General features: G+C 36.5%; 1 long non-coding RNA gene across 1 annotated transcript; it reads right to left on the bottom strand.

Moving 5' to 3' along the window:
- Window positions 1-1369: 1369 nt before the first annotated feature.
- LOC116420671 lies at window positions 1370-16698 on the bottom strand. The gene is made up of 3 exons (XR_004231062.1): window positions 16300-16698; window positions 4923-5271; window positions 1370-2019 (listed from the first exon to the last, which is right to left on the bottom strand). It is a non-coding gene; the product is annotated as an uncharacterized LOC116420671 (long non-coding RNA).
- Window positions 16699-18068: the final 1370 nt, after the last annotated feature.

Here is an 18068-nt window from a genome sequence, read left to right as displayed (position 1 = left end):
GACTCAGGGGCATGCTGGAGCCAGCTCCTACCAGTTCCTCAGAATCCACAAATCCTACAAATCAAGGCTTGATTTATTGTTTTGTTGATTCCCAATCTTAAGAAAGTGATAAAGAAAATGTTACTAATGCAGATTAAACCTAACAACCCAACCAATGTTTTTTTGAGATCTGGTTGTTAAATATTCACCCACACATCCTTCATTAGACTGCACCATTTCACAAAGAATCAGTGATACCGAGGAGACCTCATGGTCTATATTTTCTCTGTACAGAGGAGACCCCTCTCTGTTCTCCTGTTATTGATCTAGCAGATATGCCAAAAGATGGCTCAATTACTTTCATCCATGTCCCCCATCTTACTGAATTTTTCAATCATGTCTGACTCTTCATGACCCAATCTTGAGTTTTCTTGGTAGAGATATTGGAGTGCATTGCCAGGGTCACACAGCTAGTCTTAGACTAGTCTCCTTGAACTAAGGAGATGAGTCTTCCTGATTCCAGGCCTGGAATTCTATCCATTGTGCCAACTACCTGATCCTTCTTATAGCTTACACATACAAATAAACATGCACGTCCTTAAAAAGTGTCTGTCGGGCAAGTTAGACTACTACCATAAAGCAATCTGGGAAAACTACTTAATTTATAGTAAGCATTATATAAACATTTATAATAAGGTTAATAAGATGGTGGGCTCTGTTCCTTTTGCTCCTTAGAAAAGTTTAAAAAGTACAGGTAGCAGTTCTACAGGACCAGCAGAGAAATCTCTGGATGTCTAATGTCCAGGAGTGATCAAGGATACATATTAAGGGATGTAGTGTCATGGCATCAATATATATTATGTCACTATTGAGCAGACTGTGTAATTATGATATCCTATTTTCTAATCTTTATTTAGTGGATTCTTGATGTCAAATAGAGTTGGTGAGGAGGGAATTGGGCAGGGAGGAAATTAGGCTCAGTGACAAACTTTTTTTTCCCCTGAGGCAATTGGGGTTAAGTGACTTGCTCAGGGTCACACAGCCAGGAAGTGTTAAATGTCTGAGGCCAAATTTGAACTCAGTCCTCCTTTCAGGGCTAATGTACTATGGACTACAGCAACTAGCTGTCCCATGACAAACTTTTAATTACGTGATGGGCCTCATTTGCAACTTTGATAAACTAGACTCGCACAAGTGTTTATATGGGAGAAGATACACAGTGCCCCTCAATTTCTCAGACCCCTTCTCTTTTTTTCTCTTCCCCCTTCCTCTCCCTTCTTCTCTTTTCTCCCCACCTTTCCTCTCTTCTCTCCTCCTTTTCTCTACTGTCTTTTTCTCTTTCCTCTTCTTTCCTCTCCTGTCCTTTCCTCTTCTCTTCTCTGCTTTCCCTTCTACTTTCTTCTTTCTTTTTTCTTTTTTTGATGGGGGTTGGGGAGGAGAAGGAAAAGTTGAAGCATTGTTTCCATTGTCATTGTCTGCTGAAAAGTAGGGAACTTGTGTTGTGCATTAGATTTCATTGTACTCAGTAAAAAAAAGAAAACTTCTTTCCTCTCCTGTTTTATAAGAATCAGGGAAAAGCATACAATGATCCTGTAATGCAAGGATGTTGTAACAGCCAATTACTCTCCCAAGTGTTTACTTTGGGTGTTACTCTCTCACAAAGATGATGAATGGTGTCCATATGTCAGTTACTCAGTTAATATTCACGAGAGGATTGTAGCTGATGGAGAAAGCTTCAGGGTGGGCAGTGCCTCTACTCACAGGGGTTGAGTTCCTGTAGGTTTTAAGTGGCCCCACTGCAGTTCTCTGTGGGAGTTAAGTATCTCCTGGGGTGGCAGGATTGGGAAGGGCTTGGAACCTGGCTGCTAATAGAAAGGGAACTATTTTTAAAATAAAGGGATAGTGGAACCCTTTGCTTCTGGGAAAAATGGGTTCTTCCAGGAAAGCAGTGGGAAATCCTCTCTTCCACCCTCTATTCTCATTTTCCATGAAGTTATCTTCCTTAGTGACTACTGTTTTTGCAGCTTCCTCATATAGTGTCTGAAAAAGGTCAAGGCAGTGTTTGATTATAAAGAGAAAAGTGGGAGTGGAAACATGTTCATGAGAGTCCCCACTTAGGAGTTCTCTTGTATTCACCCTCCCCCAAGCCTAACTAGCTGTCTACCATACTGGCTCTTCTGATGTTATTGTTCCATAGTTGCATGAGGAGAAGTGGAGGGAACTAGAAGAGATATGGTCAATTTCAATGATATATGAAGAAAAAGGGAAAAGAGAAGAAAAAAGAAGGCATGGTTCAATAAAAGATCCTTCATTTATAGGGGAAAGGAATAAGCATATATTAAGTGCCTACTATGTGCTAAGAATTTTATAAATATTATTTCATTTAATCTTGGGAAGTAAGCACCATTATGATTTCCATTTTACAATTGAGGCAGAGATTAAATGACTTGTCCGGGACCATATAGCTAGTTAATATCTGAGACTAGATTTGAACTTCCATACTTTTTACTCAAAGTCCAGCTCTCTATTTCCTTCATCATCTAGTTGTGTAGTTTTAGTTGTAAAGAAATATAGTTCCCAAGTCTTTATCGAATGGGTGACCTTGGTAAAGTCATTTTTCCTTTATAAGCCTTCATTTCTTTCTTTCTTTTTTCTTTCTTTCTGCTGAAGCAATTGGGGTTAAGCGACTTGCCCCAGTGTCACACAGCTGGAATGTGTTAAGTGTCTGAGGCCAAATTTGAACTCAGGTCCTCCTGACTTCAGGGCTGGTGATCTATCCACTGTGCCACTTAGCTGCCCCTAAAACCTTTATTTCTTTAACTGTAAAACAGGGATAATAATCCCTACCCTTCCTAATCATTATTTTAATAGTCAATGTTTTTTCCAACATAGGATGTTTCTCCGCTTGATCAATATGACAACTCCCCTAGGACTAATTGGAGTGGCATTTGGGGGCAAATTATGGCTAACAAATTCATCATACTGAAGTTAATTTGGTGATGAGTCTTTTTAAACTTTACTAGGCCAGTTTCCCAGATGACAAAAATATCAGTTCATTTCAGTGTAGTAGGATGACCAGAGGTGATGTTCTGTTGTCATAGCCTTTGAGAGCCCAAAGCTGCTTCCAGATCACTATAAATTGTCAGGGTGAAAATTCAGTGCAAGAAAATTTAGCTTTAGATCTTGAAAAGACCTTGGAACACATCTGATCAAATCCTCCCATTTGGCCAATGAGGAAACAGAAGTCCAGAGCAAGGGGGAAATAACTTGGTCAAGGTCTCATGACCACTGGGCTGAGTTGGACTTCTATCTCATGTCTTCTAACTCTAAATCCAGTATTCTTTCTTGCTGTCTACTTGCTATGGCCCCACTTTATCTTTTTTAATTTTTAAAGCTCCTTGGAAACTTGGACTCTACTGTCTCTCTTTACTCTGAGTAGGTGAGCTTTGGGCCTCATCTAGCTAGGGTCTTGTCCTGCATGCAACCTCCTGCTACTTATTTATTATGACTTTTTATGAGAATCTTTCCCTCCCCATTCCCTTTTCCTTCATTTCCCACCATTCCCTTGTTTGTTGTCTTTCTTCATCTTAACAAAAGCTCTGTGAAGGCAGGACTATCTAGGTTGCTTGTATTTATATCTCTAGCACATAGGACAGTGCCTGATACATAAATGCTTAATAAATGTGCTCTTTCTTTCTCTCTCTGGCTTTTCTCTGGCTTTCTGTCTCTGTCTCTCTCATGTCTGAATCTGTCTCTTTCATGTCTGAATCTATCTCTCTCTGTTTCTGTGTCTATCTGTCTTTCTCTCTGTGTCTGTCAGTCACTCTACTTGTCTCTCTCTCTCCTTCCCTCTCTCTCTGTCTCTCCCTCTTTCTCTTTCTCTCATCCCTCTTCTTTCCTCCCTCCCTGACATTCTGTCCTACATCTACATATCTATATTTCTGCCTATCTGTCTTTAATTCTCTCTAGCACCTTCCATTGAGCTTGATCAGTAGATAGGGCCTGGAACTGAAGTCAGGAAGATCTGAATTCACATCTGATGTTAGATAATTACTAGTTGTCTAACACTGAGCAAATTCTTCTGAAATGGAGAGTTAGAGTGGAAATATGTTGAAAAGTAGAAAACTATATGGAGAAAGGTTTCCATTTTGTCAATTTACATGTTGATTGTATGCTTGTTGATGTATGATTGTATGATTGTTCTGCTCTCACTTTATATTCTGTCCAAACCAGTTTGCTTATTTGGGAGGATACCAATGGGAGAGTAAAGGCTACTAGATTTAGAATCAGAGGACAAAAGTTCAAATTCTGATAGCCACTTTCTACCTTTGACTTTAGGGAAATTACAAGTTTTCTGAACCTAATTTTCTTCATCTGAGGAAGTTGAATATGCTGCCTATCAGACCCCTTTTCACCCTCATCGATGACCATATCAGCTCTGTATACAACATGCCATTTCCTGCTTCTTTGTCTTTGCAAACAAGAGACTGCTCTCTATTTCTGACAAGTTCTTCCTTTTCATTTCCCACTCTTGGTTTTAGCTCTCTCAGAGCTCTACTCAAATGCTGCTTTCTTCAAAAGGTCTTTCCTGATTCTCCCACATGTTCATATTCTGCACCCCGCCCCTCTCAAGTTGCTGTGGATTTATTTTGCAAATATCTTGCATTTACTAGCATATATTTTCCCATATGTTGGGTCCACCCAATGGAATGTAAGCTATTTTAAAGAGAGGGAGTGTCCCACTTTGGCATTTGCATATAGAGCAGTGGGCATAGTGCCAATCATAAAATGGGCACTGCATAAATGCTTATTGGTTGATTGGTTAATGAATTTCCTAGGAAATCATTAGTAACTTCATCATGCTTGGGTTTATGTGATTCATCCCTATGCTCCAGAGGGAGTTTAATTCGTCTCTATTAAGTTAAAGGATATTTTTCTCTCACCTGTATGTCAAATTGAAGTCCCCTTGTTCTAAATCTGTGATGCTAGCAGAGTTCTGGCAACAGATCTTCCTCAGGATGTAAAAGCCCACCTTTCCAACTCATTCTCTACAATTCTCACCAAGGCCAGGTCCCCTAAAATAGTCCATTGTAACATGCTGCTGAGAAGTGATAACTCATGGGAAGAGTCATTCTTTTCTGGATGACAAAGACACAGACTGTACAGTCATACCAACACAGGCTGGTTCTGCTGCCTAGGAGATCAGGGGCCCATGGTTCCTGTTATAGGTTTATTTCCTAAAGGAGCTCTTGTATATTCTTCCATGTAACTTAATTCCTTTGGCTCTCTATCCTGTGAAAAATGAAAAGAACATATAGTCCAAACAATTAAAAGGAAACAAACCACACATCATCCAAACCTTCTCTCCAAATAGTAAATGTGCAGAACACTTACAGATTTTATACACATCTGTAAGTTATGATTTGTTTATACCAGCTCTTATGATATTTTAAAAAATCAGATATTGTTTTTCAATATGTATACAATATCATTTCCTTTTATCAACCCCCCATGGTTCCTCTTCTCAGAGTACAATTACATGTGTAAATATGAATGTATTCCATCTATATACATCAGTTAAGTTTTGTAGTAAAAATGATCACAGTGCATCAAATGAAATAACATAAATCAAGCACTTTTAAAGGGCTAGTTTTTTTTTATGGGCCTGCTTCTCCCCAATGTGCCAACACTTAGGCTCCCAGCATGTGAAATCTTGAAATGTATTTACAGGCAGCCTAACCCAGCCCTTTCATTGGTAAAGGAAAGGGGAGAAATGGAAGTCTAGGGAAATTAGATGAGTGCAACCTAGTTAATGACAGAGCTAGATTAGAACTTGTCTCCTAAGTACTTATCCAACACTATCTATATACAGCACACTGCTTGATACAATCATATTTTTCAGAATGCTGCTTCAGAATAGAACTGCTGATTAAGTGGAAAAAATAGTATCTTACAACTCAAGGGGACCTTCATTGGGGAGGCTGAGTCCTGTCTCTTCCACCCAATGATTCCAATAAATTCTATGAAGTCTAGAGCAGTAGGCCTAGAGTCAGGAAAGCCTGTATTCAAATCCAGCTTCAGATACTAGCTGTGGGAGCCTGAGAAAGCTTCTTCCTGCCTCAATTATCTCAACTGTAAATGGAAACACTTCCTTCCCAGAGTTGTTGTGAAGATCAGATGAGATATTTATAAAATGCTTAGAATATTAGAACACTGAGGTTCAGTCCTTTTCATTCATACTGACTCTTGGTGACCCTATTTGGGATTTTCTTGGCAAAGATGCAGGAGTGGTTTGCTATTTCCTTCTCCAACTTATTTTACAGATGAGAAAACTGAGGCAAACAAGGTTAAGTGATTTCCCCAGGATCACATGGCTAGCAAGTGTCTGAAGTTAGCTTTGAACTCAGGAAGATGAGCCTAGAAATCTAAACTCTATATCCACACTACCACTTAAACTGTCCTATCTGGCACATAGTAAATTCTTAAAAATCTTGTTCCTTTACTTTCCCCTCTTTACAAAAACTGCCATCATGGCACCAGAATAATTATTATTCATTTCTAACTTTGTAAAGAATTGATTGCTGATTTCTCTTCTCATTTGTGATTTAAAATTTTTTATTTTAAAATTCAGTTTTATTTAATTTTCATTTCCTAATTTAGCTGCCCCTAGATAGAACTTCAAACAAAAAAGACACTGAACTTCTACTTTCAGGGTCAGATTAGTTCCTTAGAATGGGATAAAACTTTAAAGAGCAGAGCTTTCAGGTGAAATTTCCAGAGGTTGGAATTTAACGTTTAAATCCAAATTACAGTAAATTGTTTATCTGAAGTCCATTAAGCCCTTACTATGGTCAATACCTATGTGTTCCTCAAATATTTCTCAGCATTGAAATTATAGATATTAATCAATAAACCATCAATTTATCAATAAGAATTTATTATGTACTTACCGTGTGCCAAGCTCTCTGTGTTAAGTGCTGTAGATACAAAAAAAAAAAAAAAAAAAAAAAAAAAAAAAAATGGCCCAGTCTCTTAAGAAAGTTCCTTAAGGAATTTGCATTCTACTGGGATCTTTGCTCTCTGTTTATGACATATTCCATCATGCCCACTGTTTTCAATTTATTTTCTCTTTGTTCTTTTTATTATTCCGCCCCCCCCAATAAAACCAAATGCAAGATACTAGAAGCAACATGACATAGCAGAGCACCCTTGTCCATCACAATTGTTGCTATGTCTATCAATTCATTTGCTTTTGTGCTTCTCTCACACTTTCTTAGTCAATCATCAAACATTTATTAAATACCACTAAGTGCCAGGTGCTGTGATTGGTGCTGGCAGTAGGACTACAATAAGTAAAAGCTGAAAAAAGTTTGCATTCTCATATTTCTTTTTTTTTTTTCTACCAAAATGTAAGGAAGACTTCCTCTGCCTAATTTTCTCCAGAAGTGGGGAAAAGAATGGGAGAAGTGAAATTTGGTTAACAACAAAAGCACACCCTGAAGACTTGATAAAAGCACCTAAAGAATTAATAACACTAAAAAAATTTTTTTTCAATCAAGAAGACTCAACCTTTTCTCCCTCCTCTTTTACCCTGCGCCATTCCTCTCAACATTGAGAAAAAACAAAACCCTTGATGTAAATATGTATAGTCAATCAAAACAAATTTCTACACTACTCAAATCAAAAGAAAAATCTGAGTCTTTCATCTTTCTTTAAGGACTTGGATAGCATGTTTCATCATCTGGATTTATGACAATTGAAAATCTTAAGTTTTTCAAAGTTATTTGACTTTATACTATTGTTGTTTTTGTATGCCTTGTTCTTTTGATCCTGCTTACTTCACTCTCAATTAGTTCATAAAAGTCTTTCTAAGTTTCTCAGAAATCATCTTCTTTATTAATAGTATCCCATAGTATTCACTTTTATAACTATTCCCCAATTGATAGGTCCTCTTTCTATTTTAATCCTTTTTGATCTCAAAAAGAGCTATCAGGATTTTTACATTCCCAAAGTTTGTTTTTGTTCAGAACTGATCCCTCTCTATTTAGTTCACCCTTAGCTTTTCTTTCCTTTCCTTCCATTATCTGTATTGAATGAAAAGTATTTCTGTACCCACCTCTACATGTGTGTATTTTTTTTTCTTATTTAATCAGTTCAGATGGGAATGAGATTCAAATGTCTCCTACTCCCCCTTACTTTTTCTTCTTTGTCTGTATAGACTTCTACTTGGACACTCCAATTACGAGATAATTTCCCCTTAACTTTTTCCCCTCATTTCCTTTTCCTCAGTGTATTTTTTTTTCCTTCTTCCTTTCCAGTCATCCTTTAAGATCATCAAGAAATAACAAAACCACTCTCAAGACTTCTGTCTCTCTCCATGACCCCTAATGATGATAGCATTTGAGGGGACATAATGGATTATTTTCCCATATTAGGGTACGAGTAGTTCATTCTTGTCTAATCTCTTATAATTATTCATATTTATCTTCCTTGATTTCGTGTGTCTGGATGTCCTCTTTCACTAAAATTCTGTTTTTGTCCTATTTGGTTGGGCATTATTTTTTGTTGAAAATCTGTATCATTTGAGTTCTGAAATACTATTCCAGGCTCTCCACAACTTTATAGTGGTGGTGGTTAATTTTTGTATGATCCTGACTATGATTTTTTTCTTTTTTTAATTCATTCATTCTTTCTTTGTCTTTTTTTTTTCTTTCTGCCTTTTTTATGTGGTTTGTGATATTTTTTCTTCAAACTGGAAGCTCTGGATTTTTATTATTATGTTTTTTAGAGTTTTCATTTGGGAGTTTCTTTCAGGAAGACTGGTAGAGTCTATTTCCATTTTGTTTCCATTTTGTCCATTGGTTCTAAGAGGTCTGTTCAGTTTTTAAAAAATGATTTCTTGAAATATGATGTCTAGACTTTTAAAAAAATTCTGCAAGTTCAGAGTGACAGAATTATAGGCTTCTTTTTGTTCTGAGATTCTTGCCTTAGTTATTTTTCTACAGGTTTCAAACCAGACTAGAAGTTGCAACTGAGATCCTGCTTTACTTGTAATCTGAGCCACACAGCTACTGATTGCTTCTGAATTTGCTCCTGGGTACATACATATACTACCAAAAAAAATTAACTGAGAATATATACTACCTTGGAATACTCTGGGGACACATGTTGTCTCTTTCGTCTGCCTTGGATCTATGATCTACATCTGGATGGTGAACAACAAAGCTGCCAATTGGCCCCTATTCCCAAACTTTGAGTCACTGCCTTCCACTCCCATCGTGGGTCCAGGACCTCCTCTCACTGGGGTGTTAAAGTTGGATCTGCTTTTAATCTCTGAGTTCTAGAATGTTCCATACTCTAATCACCAAACCCTATTCCCAGAGTCCATCCACATCTCTATCTCTTTATGTAGACCTGGGCAGAAAAAAAAATGATTCATAGTGACTTTTTCTTGGATTTCTCATCAGAATTTATTTTGGTATTTTCTAATCTGTTTAGAAGAATTTTTTTTTTCAAAAAAAGATTAGGAAAAACTCAATATACTTTTTCCTGCTACTCCAGCATCTTGGTTCTGCATCTTAAATAGTAACTCTTCAATTGCCCTTATCACACCTTTGTAGAAATAGTGCTGGTACGCCTCTGAAAAATGTCTATAGAATTCCCACTGAGGACTGAATAGCTAAGTATACCTTTGTACATAGCTGAGCACTATATTTAACACCTACTAGCCATGTTACCCTGTACAAATTACTTAATCTCATTCAGCCTTAGGTTTCTCATCTATAAAATGTAGATAATAACGGGACCTACCTCACAGGATTGGTTTGAGGATCCAATTAGATAATATAGGGTCTCCAAAAAGTTTTAGGGTAATTTAAAGTTATACTGTAATAAGACTTTTGTAATACTCTTAGTATATAAAGGATTGTGTTAACCTTAAAATGCCATATAAAAGCTACTACTACTACTACTACTACTACTACTACTACTACTACTACTATTTAGATAATTTGCAATTCCCTCCTTGTTTTATTAATAAAATATATGCCAAAAAAGGGAGAAATAGCAATGCACAATTTGCTTTTTCATAAAGGATTATAGATACTATGAGCTATGTGCTTGCATCCCTGCTGTCTGTTATTTCTTAGCCTATTATTCTATTTCTTTGATTATTGTTTCATTCAAACATTTGTTCCAATATCCTCTCTTTTGCCAGATTCAGAGATTTCCAGACAAAATCCTGTCCAGGGACCCTTGCTGGCTAGCAGAACCTTCTCTGATCTCTTCCATCTTCTCTCCAAGGACAAAGCCTTGACTTGGCTTTCTTTGAACATCCCTTCTCTCTCTGTAGCAAGGGAAGTCCAAAGGGAAAGAGAGGCACTCAGGGATCTAATCAACAACAGAAATATGGAGTGAGCAGAAGCCCAGTGGGACCCAAATGTAGGTTAGGAATCTGATCTGGGTGTTAAGAAAGAAAGTACAGACATGTGCCCATCAGTTCCATTCTTCTTGAGCTAGATTTGTTCCTCTAGGCATTATCCGGCCATATTCTCCCTACCATGAAATTCAAATTCCACTTGGGCAATCTGGCTTTTTCATTCTCTGGCAGTAGGTGAATATAGAGGCCACTGTCTCAGACAATTAAGCTTTAAAGTTAATTCTCAAGTAAACAAGGCAAATCCACACCCTTTCAGTTAAGGGATTTTTTTTGTTTTTTGGGGTTTTTTGGTTTTTTTTTTTGGTTTTTCGAACTGCAAAGGCCATCCATTCATCAGTTCAAGTGGGCCATCCCTTCTTGAAAGTTCTAGAAACCTGGGCATTTGCTTTGCCCTTTTTAAATGGAAAATTTTGTAAAGTCAGAAACAACTGAATCCACATAAAGGTCTTAACCCCACTGTTCCATCTAAATCTCCAAGAAGACAGAGGATCATTGTTCCACTTGTAATCATGTAAGTAGTGGTTTCCTTCTGAGCTGGAGTGATAAAGGGCTGTAATCTTTTCAATTCAGATGTGCCACAGAAATGCTGGGATTAGTTGGTGAACTATGATATTTAGTAACTTACTCCTGCACTGAGCTAGGAAAGTAAATATCAGAATTGTACAAATTATAATTATAACTGGGGGAAAAAAGGTGAAGTTGCAGCTCAAAGCATGGAGTTCAGTGGCTTAGGAGCCCAGTAAGAACTTCTAGCTGTGACCTCACAGGATGTTGTCAATAGACCAAGGTAAGAGGGGTGCTAGAGAAGGAGCCATGTGGTAGTTTCCTTATTCTTTAACCAGAGAGATAAATAGGTATGAGAAACCAGGAATAAGGAAAGCTTAGGGGCATGTGAAAACATGGCTAACTCCCCTGAGCTAAATTTTGTATCAGCCCAGTAAATCGTTTGGCATATATAACAAGTACTCTTAAAGATTATTTTATTTTAAATTTATGAATAAAACAAGCATTTTCAGAACATAGCATAATAAAAAAGATAGTTGCATATGAAACTGCAAATCTATTATGTCTAACTTACTATTCTTTTTAAATATAACAAAGTTATCATGTAAATTTTTTCCCTTCTCATCCCTCAGATGGCTACCATTAAACTCAGGTATATATGTAAAATTATTCTACACATATTTCTATCATTTCTTTCTCTGAATATAGATAGCATCTTTCTTGATATGTCCTTTGAAATTAATTTGTGTATTTATAATGCTCAAAATAACATATTCACTCAAAGTTGTTCTTAAAACACTATTGTTACACCAAGTACTTTTAAACAGTGAGCATTTTTATAGAAATCTAAATTGTGCAAAGGGCTTCATATGTGTTATCTAATTTGATCCTCACAACAACCCTGTGAAGTAGGCACTTGTTATTATCCCCACTTTATCCTTGAAAAGACTAAGATTGAAAGAATTGTATTACTAATAATAGATAAGTGTAAGAATTTATATTATACATAAGACATATTTACTAATATATAATAATTATAAAAACATTTTATAAATATCAAATATAATTACAGCTGAATAATCCAGTACTAAGTATTTGAAATAGATTTGTACTTGTCTTTCTGAGTCCAACTACCACAGTTTCCCTAAACCATTTTTGTTGTTGTTATTGTTGTTAAATTGTTTTCAACTTTTCAGGACCTCTTTTGGCGTTTTTTTTTGGGCAAAGATACTGGAGTGATCTGATGTTTCCTTCTCCTCATGTTACAGATGAGGAAACTGAGGCAAACAGGGTTAATGACTTGCCCAAAGTCACACAGCCAGTAAATGTCGGAGGCTGAGAAAAACTCAGGTTTTTCTGACTCCAGTCTTGATATTCCATACACTGAGTCACCTAACTGCCCCAAATAAAATTATCCTTGGAAGGAAGTGAAAATATGCTGTCATATTTTTATTATTACTCAATGCCTAAATAAGTATTTGTTGCTTTGTTTTATTAGGATTAGTGATCAGAAACATAATTAGAATATTTATAGCTATATACTATTTTCTCTTTTTAATTTGTTTTTTATTTCTCATGATTTTTTCCTTTTGTTCTGATTCTTCTTTCATAACAAGACTAATATGGAAATATATTTAAAATGACTGTGCAGGCATAAACTATATGGATTACTTGTTGTCTTAGGGAGGGAAAAGGCAAAGGAGGGAGGAAAAAAACTTGGAACTCAAAATCTTACAAAAATAAATGTTGAAAACTCATCATTACATATAATTGGAAAAAATACTAGTAAGTACAAAAAAAAAGAATATTTATAGCTAGAATGATAATGAATATTAGAAACCATTTAGTCCAGGGGTTCCTAACTTTTTTTTTTCTTCATGGATCCTTTTGTTAGTCTGGGGAAGTCTATTATCCCATTCTCAGGATAATATTTTAAAATGTACAAAATAAAAATAAATTAAAATACAAAGAAAACCAAGTATATTGAAATTCAGTTGTGTGTGTGTGTGTGTGTGTGTGTGTGTGTGTGTGTGTGTAGTTGTGGATCCCCTAGGTTAAGTACTTCAGTGTAATTCAACTCCCTCATATTATGGATGAGAAAATGGTCTGAGAGTTCCACAGCCCTGAATCAAAAACTGTTTTCCACTATGCAATGCTGTCTTTCTATAGAATTTTAAAGCTATAAAGGAACTGAGACGTAATTATAACACTACCATAGAAGATGATACCGAGGTTCCAGAAAGGAGAAATTTGTCTAAAGTTAGATAGATGATTAGTAGAAGAAATGTCACTAGAATTTGGTTTCCTGACTCCCCATATATTTTACACTGTTCAATACCAAACTAGGAACAGTAAAAGTTCAAACTAATTAAATTTATGGAGCTACTACTATCTGTCAGATATTATACTAAGTATTGAGGATGCAAAGACAAACATGAAGCAGTCCCTCCCCTGGAGGAATTTTATAAGTGATTCACAAATTTTAAAGAACTATATAAATACTAGTCTTTGTTATCATCACCATGATCGGTATTTGCATTCTGTCAAAGGCTGGTGAAGGTGGAAGTGATCCCTAACTCACAGGTTGTTATTAGCTCTTTATATAGGCAAAAGCACTTTGAGCAGCATAAAGTTGATGTAAGTCCTAGAATTCGTATTATTTCAATACTTGAAGGATCTTTGATTTCACTGTTATGATTATTCCCTTCACAAATCTAGATAGTGATACATACTGTTGTTACTGTTGAGTAGTATCAAATTCTTTATAACACTGTTTAGGGTTTTTCTTGGCAGAGATATTGGAGTGGTTTGCCATTTCCTTCTCCAGCTCATTTTTACAGGTGAGGAAACCAAGGCAAACAGTGTTAAGTAACTTGCTTGAGATTATATAGCTAGTAAGTGTCTGAGGCAGATTTGTACACAGTAAGATGGTTCTTCCTACTTCTCAGCCCATGGGTCTATCCAGTCTGTCCCCTAGCTGCCCCATGAAGACTACTAGTGATGGGCAACTTTCTGAGTCAATCCACTGTATTATTGGATAATTCTACTTTTTAGGGATTTTTTCCATTTCTGATAGGAAACACCATGAACTTTCTTCTTAGGGCATTTGATATATAGGAATTCTTTCATTAAAAGAGATTGGGGAGGGAGGAGTAGTGGGGAGAAGATCTATATAGTAGAAGCTCTTCCTCTGCCTGTGTGTTAAAACTGTTCTTTTTTCCTCCTTCCACCTACCAGTGTGGAAGTAAATCCATTTTGTTAGGTTTGCTAATAGCTTGTTGTAAATTTAATATATAGTTGAAAAAATTAATAAAAAAGTAAAGTTTAATGGTCTAAAGAAGAGAAAAGAAATGACATTACTTTCTTGAGTTGAAGGACTATGGGTATGGAACATAGACTCATTTGATTTTGGGGAGAGATATATTTGGGGGAAAAGATGATATAAAAAGAAAGGATGTCAATACAAAACTTTTAAAATGCTAGAAAAGAAAGTTTATTGGCCCATTAATCCAATCTACTACCTCACTCTACAATCCCAATAGAAAACCACTATCAGGATAACAATGATTCATGATTCATTTAAAGGCAGTAGACAATTTTTGCATTCCAAGACTAAAAATCTTTGTGACAACACTAGTAGACTTAAGGTGTGGACGTTGTTGAGGAACATAAACACAGGACTGTAACATAAACACATAGACTGTAGAAGGAAGGATGAAAAATCAAGAAAGGAGTTTTTTCCTTTGGAGAATCTCTGTGGAAAACATGGAACTCAAATGCCAATAGGTGACCCACCAAAGGATCTCTATGCCATAGTTTGCCTTGTCCTGCCTTAGTACAAGATTCAAGAATCAAGAAAATTCTCTTCCACTCATAGTGTGTTCCCTGCCTCTAGATGTTCTTCAAGAGAGTTCTGGTGGCTATTCTGTGGCTCCATCTCTGATTTCCTCAGTTACTTGTAATTTTGATGAAGATCAATAGAGAGAAAGATAGATGATAGATACATAGATCAATAGAGAAAAATAGATGATAAATTTATAGATATGTCAACAAAGATAGATATTTGACAAGAAAGATAGATGATAGACAGAAAAAGACAGATCAAAAGAGAAAAGTAGATAGAAGAAAGATAGACAGACAGCCATCAGACAGATGGACCACCAGACACTGAGCTAAGCACTGGGGATTTACATATAAGAAAGCAAGCCAATCTATCTTAAAGAAACTTGCCTTCTAAAGGTAAAAAACAACATATAAAGGGGAAGAAGAAGAGTTACTAAGGATTGCCTAGTGACTTTAATGGTAGCCGAGGCCTGGTTAAAATAAAGCTAAAATGTCACCTATCAGAGCTCAGAATCCCAGGGTCAGAGTTCAAGGTTCCTGTGGAAGCAGAATAAGAATCAACACAGAATCAATCCATCCTTAAATATTTTTAATCCCTCGCTATGTGTCAGACATTCTGCTAGGCACTGGAGATACAAATGCAAAAAAAAAAAAAAATTCTTGCCTCAAGGAGGTTAGATTTATTCAAGGGACACATGTTCATGTATAAATTAGAGATAGCTAAGATTGTGCCAAAGAAATGGAGGAAAAGAGTAATTTTGCCCCCTTTTCCATGAGAAGTTACTGTTCCTGGGGGTGGGGGGAAGGAGCTGTTGTGTAAAAGGGATGTTGAGACAATAGGTCTATAGATAATCCAAATTAAAATAGTGTAATATCCATATTTGGGTAGAGGGGAAAATGGTGTAATATCCATTCTTGGGTAGAGGGGATACTGAATTGTTTCCAAATCAGGACTTGCACATTAACAGACATCTGGTGCAGCAACAGGCTAATAAATTACTTTTCTTGTCAGCAAGTAGGTATTTATTTTGCATTTAATGATTCACCTCTCCATCCCCCCATTCCTACCCCCCAACTATCCTCAGGAACTTCTAGAAGAGAGATAAAAGCAGCTGCAAATGTGATCTAGGAATAAACAGCAAGCTTGGGCTCACGCAGCAACCCAAGTTCCAGCTGCTTTCCACTTAGCTCTTATCAGCATTCTTTGTAATCAAGCACATTCTGAAGTCAAAGGCATCCTTCCAACAGCTCTCATCCTTCTGCATGTCCCTTGAAATATTGCAGAAGTTCTGCTTTGTATCAAAATAGTAGTCACGGTCACCAAGGCTATTAATTTCCTTCTCATCCCCCTTTCTTTCTGCAGGCCCCTCTTTGGCCTCTAGCTTCCCTGTACTGGTTCCCAAGATGACAAATCCCGATAACCATGACATTGGGCCAGGACAGAGTCTGACACAGCAAAGCTGAGCCAAGGTTAGCCATTGATTTATGTGGTGCATTCTCTTCTAGGCGCAAACAGGCCTTTGTGAGCCTCTTACCTTTCATCCTTGCCTCCTCCAAACTAGTTGAATTTCTATCTTATTGTTGCAGCTGCAATTTCCTTGAAATCAGGCTGGAGTTTTCCAGTTGGGGTAACTCCATCTTCTTGAGTTGATTCAAAGATTAAACACTCAGAGTACTTTGGAGATTGCATTCTCAGCAAGTAGTGAGCACCAAAGAATGGTCATTGAGCCAACAACAATACAAACTGAAGATGTAGAGATTATGCTGAAAAAACTTTGAAAAATAGAGATTTTCAGAAAGGTTCAACTTTTCAACAGGCAAACTATGCTGGTCTGCAATGGCTACAATTTAAAAGGAAGAGGTGTGAAAGCCAGCATAATTATAGCAGGTAGAGAACAGCCCTCAGAGCCAGGAAACCCTGGGTTCAAATTCTCTTTCTAACACATACAGACAAGTTATTAAGCTTTTCAGGCAACTCTTTAAGGAAGAGTTTTAAAGTGCTCATCTGCTTTGGTAGAAGGAAGTTCCTATTACAGGAGTTCTCTATCAATTAACAAGTATTTATTATATTCTTATACCAATGAAATCACAAACCTATATTCCTTCCTTTTTCTTTAGTATCTGGATTTCTCCATGGACATGAGTTCAATTCCCAGCTGTGCCATCTTGGGAATATTATTTAATTTCCTTATGCCTTAGTTTTCTCATACATAAAATTATGCTATAGAATTTCTAGATCTAAGGCTATGCTTCTATGATTCATCACTTATTATATGTACCAATGAACAGATCATGTTACTAGACTATCTTACAAGAACAAACTGTCTTCTATACAAATTACTAATGTCTCAAGGTTTCTTCTCAAGTTAGGATTCTTTCTCACACACTGATTTCATAATTTTTTTTATCAGAATGAAAAACAACCACCATTGCTGAAAATCCTTCTCCCTCCCCCCCCTCCAATCAGATTATTTTTGCCTGAGAAGGGATGTATATAGTCTGTCTCATTTCAGACAGAGATTTTCTGGAATTTTCTGATGGCAGATCACAAAATTCCAGAGATAGATACTAAAACTGATGGACTAAACTGAATTGAAAAAAGTAAGGCATGTTTTTGAGACTCTTCTTATTCATCCAATTTTCTTCTGGTTAGATAGCTGAAGTCTGTTAACTGTAACTGTATTTTTCCTAGCTGCAGGGTAAAAGGGACCCAAATTCAATAATCAATTAATAAGCCAGTATTTATTAAGAATCTATTTTCCATGTGCACGAATGTTTGTGGCAGCCCTTTTTGTAGTGGCTAGAAACTGGAAACTGAATGGATGTCCATCAGTTGGAAAATGGCTGAATAAATTGTGGTATATGAAAATTATGGAATATTACTGTTCTGTAAGAAATGACCAACAGGATGATTTCAGAAAGGCCTGGAGAGACTTACACGAACTGATGCTGAGTGAAATGAGCAGGACCAGGAGATCATTATATACTTCAACAACAATACTAGATGATGACCAGTTCTGATGGATCAGGCCATCCTCAGCAACGAGATCAACCAAATCATTTCTAATGGAGCAGTAATGAACTGAACTAGCTATACCCAGAAAAAGAACTCTGGGAGATGACTAAAAACCATTACATTGAATTCCCAGTCCCTATATTTATGCACACCTGCATCTTTGATTTCCTTCACAAGCTAATTGTACAATAATTCAGAGTCTGATTCTTTTTGTACAGCAAAATAATGTTTTGGTCATGTATACTTATTGTGTATCTAAGTTATATTTTAATATATTTAACATCTACT

The sequence above is a fragment of the Sarcophilus harrisii genome, chromosome 1 (genome assembly GCF_902635505.1).
Source record: "Sarcophilus harrisii chromosome 1, mSarHar1.11, whole genome shotgun sequence".
Classification (NCBI taxonomy): Eukaryota; Metazoa; Chordata; class Mammalia; order Dasyuromorphia; family Dasyuridae; genus Sarcophilus; species Sarcophilus harrisii.
This window is presented reverse-complemented; position numbering and strand designations above follow the sequence as displayed.